Source organism: Phyllostomus discolor, chromosome 6, assembly GCF_004126475.2.
Source record: "Phyllostomus discolor isolate MPI-MPIP mPhyDis1 chromosome 6, mPhyDis1.pri.v3, whole genome shotgun sequence".
Taxonomy (NCBI): domain Eukaryota; kingdom Metazoa; phylum Chordata; class Mammalia; order Chiroptera; family Phyllostomidae; genus Phyllostomus; species Phyllostomus discolor.
This window is the reverse complement of record NC_040908.2, coordinates 124,824,416-124,836,401: the sequence shown is the minus strand read 5'-3', so window position 1 is coordinate 124,836,401 and position 11,986 is coordinate 124,824,416. Positions and strand designations below refer to the sequence as shown.

Here is an 11,986-nt window from a genome sequence, read left to right as displayed (position 1 = left end):
TTATTATGTCACCAGTCTTCCTCTCTCTGTTATAAGCACCTCAGTGTATCAGGATTCCAAGGACTACCAATTTCAAAAACTGTACTCCACATACTTCTGCCTAGGTCTTGCTACAGCTCTTCCCAGTTTCACTCCTATATCCTCAGTCTCTGCCTTTCACTGACCCATCCTCTTGTTAGAGTTATCTTTCAATGTTATCTTTACTTCCTAACCTTTTTAATCTATGGCCATCTAAAGATCCATCTTATCAGGCTGTTGAAACTGCTCTTGCTAATGATTTCCATACTACCTAACTGAATGAACATTGTAGTAGCTGGAGTGTCAATAGGGAACAGATGGCCCATTCAAATTAGAATAATTTAAAAAGTTCTTTTTATTGAAGTATAATTGACAAGTAATGTTATATTAGTTTCAGGTGCACAGCATAATGATTCAATATTTGTTCATATTGCAAAGTGATCACCACAATAAATCTAGTTAACATCCATCACCACACATAGTTATACATTATTTTTTGTATGTGATGACAACTATTAAGACTTACCCTCTCTTAGCAACTTTTAAATATGCAAAATACAGTATAGTTGAGCATAGAACAACATGGGGGTTAAGGGTGCCAACTTCTGTGAAGTTGAAAGTCTGTGTGTAACTTTTTGACTCCCCTCAAACTATAGTCATCCTTCAGTATCCATGGGGAATGGTTCTAGGACCTGCTCCTCCCATACCAAAGCTCTGTGGCTGCTCAAGTGCCTTATAGAAAATGGAATAAAACAATGTATATAGTCAACCCTCTGCATCTGCAAATTTCCAACTGTGGATAAAAATTATTATTTTTGATCCACAGTTGGTTGAGTCTATGGATGGGAAACCTGGTGATACAGGGAACACACTGTATATTTATTGAAAAAAAAGCCACAAAAAGTGGACCTGCCCAGTTCAAATACTGTGTTGTCCAAGGATCAACTGTATTCTTAGTTATAGTCACTGTGCTGTACAGTACATCCCATGACTTATTTATTGTATAACTGGAAATTTGTACCTTTTGACTCCCTTATTTCAACTCCTGCCCCTGCCACTGACAACCACCAATCTGTTTTCTGTATCCATAAAGACATTTTTTAAAAATTCCACATATAAGTGAGATCATATGGTATTTGCTTTTATCTGTCTGACTTATTTTGCTTAGTGCAATGCCCTCAAAGCCCATCTGTATTGTCATAAATGGCAAAACTTAATTCTTTTTATGGTTGAATAGTATTCCATTATATCTATATCTATATCTATATCTATATCTATATCTATATCTATCTATCTATCCTCACATTTTCTATATCCATTCATTTTCTGATAGATACTTAGATTGTTTTCATTTCTTGGCCATTATAAATAATACTGCGGTGAACATGGGGGTACACATATCTTTTCAAATTAGTGTTTTGTTTTCTTTAGATAAATACTTGGGAGTAGAATCACTTGGTCATATGGTAGCTCTATTTTCAATTTTCGTGAGGAACCTCCATACTGTTTTTCATAGTGGCTGCATCAATTTACATTTCCACCAACAGTGCACAAGAGTTCCCTTTCTCTACATCCTTGTCAACACTGTTTATTTCTCAAATTAGAGTAATTTGAGAAGAAATTACTTACAAAGAGCCTATGTATAAGGATATGGTCAGTAAGAGCCCTAAAGTGATAGTGCAGTTACCTGGGACTAATAACAGTATTTGTCATCACCTCTAGACCTGAGAAGAGAGTGACTTTGAAATCCTGAGTTAGAGAGCTGGCATAGAGAAGGTTACCTTGAGAAGAGCTTTTAGAATGTATTCTATCTCTTTGGGTGTGAATTGTGCTTATTAACTTCAATGCCACTCATCTTGATTTTGCCCAAATAGATGGTGGTTTTTAGTGTTAATGAAAAATTGTATTAAGCTGGAGGAGCAAATGGAAGTTGATTTTATTCTGATACTATTGCCAGAAATGGGGAAGAGAGCACAGACCAAGTCTGGATACCCAGTTCTGCTAAAGTGAAAGTCTGGACTGGGCTGAGATAAGGTGTCAGGTGCAATGGGTTTAAGCCCTGGTGTGAGCTAGTGGAAAAGTCCTAAAGGATTTTAGTGGGAGGTTGATCAATGAGATGTGTCAAGCACATTGAATTATTTCTGAGATTGCACATGTTTGTCTGTGATGAGGCCATCTGTGTTTGCTAATTGGCGCCCAAGGAAGTTAGGCTCCTACTCTCCACAGAGACTGAGAGATGGGGTATCTTCTTTAATGGTTGAATTTCAGGAGATAGTTCCCAGGTCCTTGAGAAAGACATTTCCTGGGGTAACTGGCAAAAGATTAGAAGATGATTCATATACACTGCAAAAGGGCAGAAAAGGAATTTATGATTATAAGTTTTCTTAAGCAAATGTTATATGAAAAAAGGAGCCTAGCGGCCTATAGTCAGAAAGAAACCTGTCTTAGATCAAGCCATTTCGGACATTGGTTTGTTGATTTTTCTTGTAGGCAATGTTGGGATGCTGCTGTATTTGTTTGATGCAACCTGTTGTAGGGGAAGTGTGAGGTGCAAATAGCTTGATTTATGGTTGAAGCTTGTTTGCCATGAATCATGGGTCATGGTTGTTTATAGGCATGTGGTTGCTGCTTTGTTTTTTGACACCGTCTCTAATATTCTGGGAATTGAAAGTCAACCAATATTGCTTGACTTTCAGCCCACTTTTTGGTCCAAGAGTGTGAGTTCAGGAGGCTAGACATGCCTGACTATCCATTAATCACCAGCTTGGTTTTCTAAGCCTTCTGCTTCTCAGTAATAGACATTCCTCAGTCTGAATCTACATTATTTTGTAACAGTCCTTTCCCCTGCTCCTTTTGAGTTCTAGTCCTCTATAATTCCATCACAATCATCTTTCATCTTTAGAGTTTCCCCAATCTTCTTCTGTTTCCTCAATGGCTCTCCATTTGTATGTATGTATGTATGTATGTATGTATTTAATGTGTTAGTGTTGGTGGGTTTTGTAGTGGGAGGAGGAAGCTTATTTTTACATTACTAGAGCCATATCTCATCCAGGGGAAGGATATTTCTCTGACTCCAGGATGTTAGTTAGCCCTGTGACCTCAGTTCTCTGAAGGGTCTAAGAAAAGTGGTTGATTTTCACCTTTTTCTGCCTTTTCCTAATGTAAGGATAGGACTAGCTTCTAAGCTCTTTACACATTGAAGGTGAAAGTCTCTCTGAGTTTTTTTTGTTTGCACTCATATTTAGCCACATAATTTTTTTTTAGTAATTTGTTACTTTTCTAGTCTCTCTGTACACATTTAAAGCTGAAATTGGTAGGTGTAAAATAAACAGGAGGAGGTTAAGAATAGTATAAGAAATAGGGAAGCCAAAGAACTCATATATATGACCCATGGATATGAAATAAGGTGGGTGGTTGCTGGAGGGAGCAGGGTACAATGTGGAGGTGGATAAAGGGGAGAAAAAATGGGACAACTGTAATAGCATAATCAACAAAATATACTTAAAATAAAAAAAACATGAAAAAATAAAGCTGTTTTATCTATCATTTTTACTTGTCTTACTGGGAGGCTTCGTCTGAATCATACTCTGACATTAGCAGAATTGGAAATCCAATCTCTTCAATGGCCAGATTAGAAAAAAAATCCATATCTTTCTTTTAGGACTTATTTTTTTCCCTTGAAATGTCAAAGAGTCTTGCGGACTTTATCCAAACAGCGTATGGAAAGGGGAACAGGCTACTTGACCCATTCACTAATGCCTACTCTTTATCACCTGTCAATGTTTCTGTTCTGGGTATGTGTTGGGGACTTCCCTGCCTGGTCTCAGGAAGCTGTAACCCTCCTATGCTTAGCCAATGACGGGTAAGATTTCCCACGGAGGGGATCATCTAAGACAGGCATGATCATGCAGAGGCCTCTGGGAAGGGACTTGGGGCTGTGGAAATGAAGGGGTGATGGACATCAACCCCTGCCCCCTCGGCTTTGTCAAAGCCCAAGTCCTTGTCTTAGAAGTGAGAAATCCAAGTCTCCTGGCTGCCTTTGTCTCCTCTGTGTAAATAACAGGGGTGGTGCAGCCCAGACCAGAAATGGCGGACCCCTGGGGTAATCAGGCCTGGGACATAGAATACGCAAGATCTGGTGAGATCTGTTTGCTGGAGGATGTTATTAAATTAGAATATGAAGGCCTTTTGAGCCATATGTTAAACTCCAAACTCTGCCCAGAATCACAGCAAGGATTCTGTTTGCACTTTTATAAGTCACCTACTTCTTTTGATCTTTTCTGACGGACTGTGAATCCACAAACTAAATCTGTATTCTCAATAAAAATCTGCTTGGGAATGGAAACGGGGCACTCTCCACTAGAGAGAGTGGCCGTTCTGTCCCTATTCCCCCACAGGACCTGGTTGTCTCTGTGTATGTTTTTCTCGTGTTTCGATGAGCATCTGCAGCAGAGATGGATACTGCTGGCCGGTATCAGCCACAGGTATGTGGGACCCCTGTTAAAAAAGATGAAAGCACATGGTCCAGTTCTGCATTATCAAGATATAATAGAGCCTTTGCTAATTAACTTACTCTGCCAAAGGAAAGATGATTCATTTCCTTAAATTTTGATGGCCTTCACTGTTGGGCTTCCAAGTTTATTGGCACAGTTAGGCTTTTCTTTCCAAAGTTTGCCATAATGTCATGTGTTTGGGTCAGGAGAGCCTTGTAAACTAATCCAAATATCCTGGAACCAACATTTCACCCTTGCTGATCTATACTTTGGCATTGAAATAAACAAATAAACAATTTTACCTACTTCCCTTTTTCCTATCCACTTATGTCATTTCTCTTACAGGGAAAGTTTCACTTCAGAGAATTTTGATGTCCTTTATAGTGCTAATGACCCATAAGACCTCACTGGAATTTTCTTAAGTTACTAGAGAAATTCAAGTAATGTTGAATATAAAAAAATTAGTTGCAATATTCTTTTTAGTATTTAATGCAAATTAACCCATAAATTGACAGTTTGTAAAGTGACAAAACAATTCTTGTCAAATTCTTGACTTATATAACTAAGAGTATACTCTAGAGTGATTCTTTCTAGAGGATTTTAAGTATGCTGTATTTATCATTAGATAGGAAAATTGCTGACAATTTTAAATGAATTTTTTTGTATTAAGAGAAATGATATATAATTTCACTTAGATACAATTCCTTTCTATTGTCATCTTAATTTACATTTTTAAAAATTAGTAGTGAGCTGGAATAGAAAGAAAAGCAAGGACTCTAGAGCCTGACTGGTTGGTTTCTAATCTCATTCTGAAACTTCCTCCCACTTGACTTTGGGCAAGTTTCTCAACTTTCTTGCCTCGTGGGCAAAACATATAAGTAACAATTGTAATTGTTTCATAAGGCTATTATGGCAATTTGATGAATTTACAACAGTGCCTTGCAAATATGCTATACAGCATAGATGAATTAATTTGACTCAACATTCCTAGCAATTGAAAGGCATGAAATTTTAACCCAAGACTCTTGTGCTCCAAAGTCTGTGCTTTTTCTTTAATACCAATTATAGAATTTTATCATTTAAGTTGGCTCACTTCCTGGACACATTCTCATCCAAACCCACTAGCCTCTGGAAGCCCACTCTCAGCTCCCGGGTCCTAAGAGCATACACCATAGGGTTCAAGGCTGGGGGAATGACACTGTGCAGCACATTGAGTAGAATAGAGATAAAGCAAAATCTTCCTCTAGCCAGATGGGTGACAGATACTACAACAATGGCAATGTAGAAAAATAGAATGAGGATGAGATGGGAGCTGCAGGTATTCAGGGCCTTAGATGTTGCTTCAGCAGAGTTCAACCTCATCATTTAGCAAATAATCAAAGCATAAGAAGTAAAGATCAAACCCATGTCACTCCCAACTATAACCCAGGCCAAGGCCAACTGATAAAACTGATTAATGGTAATGTCATCATAGGCAAGACTGATGTCACCCAAGTTAGAACACAAGCAGTTATCAATCTTATTTCTGGAGCGGTAGTGTCGCTGGGCAGCCAATATAGGCAGTGGAATGGTCAACAGAAAATTTCTGAGTATCATAGATATTGTGACTGATCACAAAAACTTTAGTGACTATAGAGGGATACTGAAGGGGATAGCAAATAGCTACATATTTATCCACAGCCTTGCAGAGAAAAATGCCTGACTCTATGCCCATAAAAGAGTTGATAGCATAAATCTGAGCAAAACACTGAGGAAAGCTGATGACTGTGGCATCAAAACAGAAGATGGCCAGGATCTTGGGCATGCTGGTGGTGGCCAGGCCAATGCCCACTACAGCCAGGATATCAAAGAGATGGTACACAGACTGGTGCAGAGAAGGCTCACGTTGGATGGTGATCAAGATGAGGAGATTGGCACCAACAGCTAAGACATAGAGGAGAGCCAGGGGTAGGAAGAGCCAGTGCTGTCACTCATGAATGCTTGGGAGCTCCATCAGGATGAACTTAGACACTTGAAACCTTGAACTATTGATCATTCTCAGGGTGGTATCCATCTCATGTGATGTCTTCTTCTCATCATCTACCTGAAAATTAAGGGGAAACAAAAATAGACTTTTTTTTTGGTTTGCTCAGCTGAGGGTCAACATTTATGTTAGAGGTATATGATTCATCCATAACAACTCAGTCATTTTAACACAATGTATCCTCAATCTACTTGAAACCCTTAAGAAAAGTTCAGACAAGAACTGTTGCAGACAGCGGCCCACAGTGTCCTCGTCATTATGGATGAAATGAGACATTCATACAGACTACTGAGTCTGGTGAAGGAAAAGGGACAGCATGGCTTTTCTTTCAAGGGGAGCAAAAGCCACAGCCTTCGCCATCCCAGGCCTTTATTGAATTTCTCTGCCCATTACATGATGGTCCTCATTTACTATGCACAGACTTGCTTTAGGTGGTTACCTTTTATAGCAAACAAAGGAGCCAATGCTGCTAATCACATCACAGAAGAGGGATATTTGCAAATGAAAAGGGAAAAGTAGTTGAGCTGATTACTCATCCTTGGAAGGTTTAGCATTGTTTTTAGGAAATTGCTTTGCAGTAAATGTCCTCAATTCAGGGTGAGGGAGTTTTAGCAAAAAACCAAGACTCATAGTGGCCTAGGCACATTGCAGGCCTGATTCTCCATGGGAGAACCTATCTGTGGGCATGGGTCCTGTGTATCTCTGAGTGGGAGCTGGGCCCACACCATGCAGAATGGTCTACTACAAAGAACAACAGAAAAAGGTAAAGGGATTAAGCAAACAACAACAACAACAAAACAACTCACTAAAAACAAAATTACAAGCAAACAAACAAACAAACAAACTCATAGACACAGATAACAGGATTGTGATTACCAAAGGGAATGGGGGATGGAAAAAGGTAAAAGAGAGTAAAGGGGGAATAAATGGTGATGGAAGGAGATCTGACTTTGGGTAGTGAACACACAATACAGTATACAGATGATGTATTATAGAATTGTACATTTGAAACTGATATAATTTTATTAACCAGTGCCACTGAAATAAGTTCATTAAAACAAGAACATCAGAAAACACAAAATAGTTTCTATGATAAAAATTTTAGAAGAATAAAAGTGAAGGTTTACTGGCTTTTTATTCTAGGTAGATTTTTTAAAATGTGTGGGGAACACAAACACAAAGGAGAAAACATGTATCTTATAAAGAACCCAAATTTTCAAGAGGTAAAGTTAGAGAGCAGAGAAACTTTTTCCACAAATGAATATCTTCAGGAAGAAAATAAGTAGCCACATTGACAACCCTGAGCATGTTTTCTTTTAAACGGTGCCTGTGGTAAGGAAATCGTTTCTGCCAAAACTGATCTCATTTAATCTTCACCAAACAGGAATTATTGACATATAAGGATACAAAGGTGAATGATTTGTCTAGATAAGAATCATACTGTAAACACTAAAAAGTTGAGAAATCTTCAGCAAAATTTTAATGTTCTGCAGTGGTATGAGCACTCTTTCCATAAAATAGACAAAAAATCAGTTCCCTTTCAGAATATCATTTACTCCTTCTTCTGATTATAAAAGTAATCATAAAGACATACTGGAAGCTAAATTATAAATAGTTAATTTTATTAATAAAAGATGTAAGGAAAAAAATTACCCACAAACTTTCAGCCACTTCCAGATTTTTGTGTGATATAGATTGAAAATATAGCAGGCACTTATAATACACATCTAGCTTTTTTCACTTAAGTAATTTCTTGGCTTATTCTTGGCCCTCTAATACTTTTTTTTTCATTCGTACATTCTTGATTTTGTTTGTTCTTGAATTATTGTAGAACATTTTCAAGTATTTGAATCATAAAGTGTCTGTGGGCAAAAGTATATATGGACTTTTTACTTTTAGAATCCTTCAATATCTGAGAATTCTTTTTGTTACCTTTATTTGTGAAGAATACTTTGTCAAATATTTAGGATTCAGTAGAATTCCTTATTCTGTGCTTTTTCTAACATAGTACAATTCATTGGGAAACTCTTTTAAAATATTTTAAGTTTTTATAACCTTTATTTTCAACAGTCATTAAATATTATCATATAGTTTTATAACATCTTCCCCAATTTTTGTTTTGTTTATATGATGCTTATATATAGTTTTGGGCATATGTTTTACCTTTAAAAATCATGCTTATATTATTTTTCTTTTATGTGCTTTCTATGTATTTTAAGCTAAAATGGAACTCTAACCAAGAATTTATTAATGGTCTCTGTGGAAGTCTGTAAACTTCCTAAATTGACATGGAAAATTTTGTCTATATTTGTATCATTCTGGGGAGAGAATCTGTTTAGCCATCATCAAACTTTCAAAGCATTCCCATTATCCAAACAGGAGATATTAAAAATCATTCATTACTCAATATTTGGATAAATATTCCCTTACATATGACTTTTAATTTTTAATGGTTGACTTTTTGATTTTGTGACACAGTTTACTATCACATAATTAATTTTGTTGTTCAAGAGAGGTATATAAATAAGTTTATTTCACATAACTAAATCATGGCTCCTATATATCTCACCAAGTGATTATTATACTTTTTTTGGTCACACTGTGAATTTTTATGTAAATAAATTTAATTTTTGGGCAATCTACTGTTTCTACTTCCTTCTGATTAGTTTTGTACTGATATCAAACTAAAAAGGTTTAATTTTTATAAGGAAATCAATACATTTTTATATTTTTATTTCTTTAATTATTCCCTTTAATTCTTTTAATTTTTATTTTAATTGTTGATTAAGTACAGTTTTGTCTTTTACTCCCATCCCAGCCCCCTCCGCAGCCCTTCCCATCTCCCATTTCAACTCCCCCCTAGTTTTTGTTCATGTGTCTTTTATACTTGTTCCTGTAAACGCTACCCCTTTTCCTCTAAAATTCCCTCCCCTCTACCCTCTGGTCACTGTCAGCCTGTTCTCCATTTCAATGTCTTTGGTTATATTTTGCTTGTTTGTTTGTTTTGTTGTTGAGGTTCCTGTTAAAGGTGAGATCATATGGTATTTGTCTTTCACTGCCTGGCTTATTTCATTTAGCATAATGCTTTCCAGCTCCATCTATGCTCTCGCAAAGGGTAGCAGCTCCTTCTTTCTTTCTGCTGCATAGAATTCCATTGTATAAATGTACCATAGTTTTCTGATCCATTCATTTACTGATGGGCATCGTGGTTGCTTCCAGCATCTAGCTATTGTAAATTGTGCTGCTATGAACATTGGAGTGCATAGATTCTTTTGGATTGGTGTTTTAGGGTTCTTAGGATATAATCCTAGCAGTGGAATTCCTGGGTCAAAAGGCAGATCCATTTTTAGTTTTCTCAGGAAGTTCCATACTGTTTTCCATAGTGGTTGTACCAGTCTGCAGTCCCACCAACAGTGCACTAGGGCCCCTTTTTCTCCACAACCTCTCCAACACTTGTTGTTTGTTGCTTTGTTTATGATGGCTATTCTGACTGATGTGAAGTTGTATCTCACTGTGGTTTTAATTTGCGTCTCTCTGATGGCTAGTGATATTGAGCATCTTTTCATGTTTCTCTGGATTTTTTGTGTATACTCCTTGGAGAAGTGTCTGTTCAGGTCCTTTGCCCATGTTTTAATTGACGTGCTTGTCTTCTTAGAGTGGAATCATGTAAGTTCCTTATATATTTTGGAGATTAAACCCTTGTCTGAGGTATCATTGGCAAATATATTTTCCCATACAGTTGGTTTTCTTTTTATCTTAATACTATTTTCTTTAGCCATGCAGAAGCTTTTCATTTTGATGAGGCCCCATTTGTCTATTCTTCCCTTTATGTCCCTTGCTCTAGGGGACATATCAGTGAGAATATTGCTGTGTGGAATATCTGAGATTGTCCTGCTGATGTTTTCCTCTAGAACTTTTATGGTATTACAACTTGTATTTAAGTCTTTTATCCACCTTGAGTTTATTTTTGTGTATGGTGTATGTTGGTGATTGAGTTTCATTTTTTTTGCACATAGCTGTGCAATTCTCCCAACACCATTTGTTGAAGAGGCTGTTTTTACTCCATTTTATGTTGCTGCCCCCTTTGTCGGATAAGTGACCATAGAGACTTGGGTTTATTTCTGGGCTCTCTGTTGTATTCCATTGTTCCATGTGCCTGTTTTTATGCCAGTACCAGGCTGTTTTGATTACACTGGCCTTGTAATACAATTTGGTATCAGTTATTGTGACCCATACTACTTTGCTTTTCTTTCTCAAACTTGCAGCAGCTATTCGGGGCCATTTATGGTTCCATATAAATTTTTGAAGTGTTTGTTCTATGTCTGTGAAATATGTCATTGGTACTTTAATAGGTATTGCATTGATCTGTAAATTGCTTTGGACATTTGTTTTTTACATTTTTTTTTATTTTAATCATTGTTCAAGTACAGTTTTCTCCCTTTTACTCCCATTCCAGCCCACCCTGAAACATTAGTATGGACATTTTGATGATGTTAATTCTGATCCATGAACACAGTATATGTTTCCATTTGTTTGTGTCTTCCTTGATTTCTTTCTTCAGTGTTGTGTAGTTTTCTGCACACAGGTCTTTTACCTCTTTGGTTAGGTTTATTCCTAGGTATTTTATTTTTCTTTTTGCTATAATGAATGGGATTTTTTTCTTGATTTCTGCTTCTGCTGTTTCATTGTTGGTATAAAAAAATGCCTTTGATTTCTAGATATTGACTTTGTATCCTGCTGTTTTGCCTAATTCTTTTGTTAGGTTGAGCAGTTTTTTGGTGGAGCCTGTAGAATTTTCTATGTACACTATCATGTCATCTGCAAACAATGACAGTTTTGTTTCCCCCTTTCCAATTTGGATGCCTTTTATTTCCTTTTCTTGTCTCATTACTGTGGCTAAAACTTCCAATACTATATTGAATAGACGTGGTGAAAGTGGACAACCTTGTCTTCTTCCTGATCTTAGTGGAAAAGATTTTAGTTTCTGCCCATTGGGTATGATGTTGGCTGTAGGTCTCTCATATACGGCCTTTATTGTGTTGAGGAATGCTCCCTCTATTCCCACTTTGGTGAGTGTTTTTATCACGAATGGGTGCTATACCTTACCAAATGCTTTTTCTGCTTCTATTGATATGATCATGTGATTTTTGTCTTTGCTTTTGTTTATGTGATGTATTACACTTACTGATTTGTGAATTTTGAACCATCCTTGCATCCTTGGGATGAATCCCACTTGGTCATGGTGTATGATCTTTTTAATGTGTTGTTGGATGTGATTTTCCAGTATTTTTTTGAGGATTTTAGTGTCTGTGTTCATCAGCGATATTGGCCTGAAGTTTTCTTTCTTTGTTATGTCTTTATCTGGTTTTGGGATTACGATGATGCTGGCTTTATATAAAAAGTTTGGGAGTTTTCCATCATTCTGGATTTTTTGGAATAGTCTGTGAAGGAT

General features: G+C 36.9%; 1 pseudogene; it reads right to left on the bottom strand.

Annotated features, from left to right (window-relative positions):
• Positions 1 to 5,280: 5,280 nt before the first annotated feature.
• On the bottom strand, positions 5,281 to 6,588 carry LOC114500419 (annotated as a pseudogene).
• Positions 6,589 to 11,986: the final 5,398 nt, after the last annotated feature.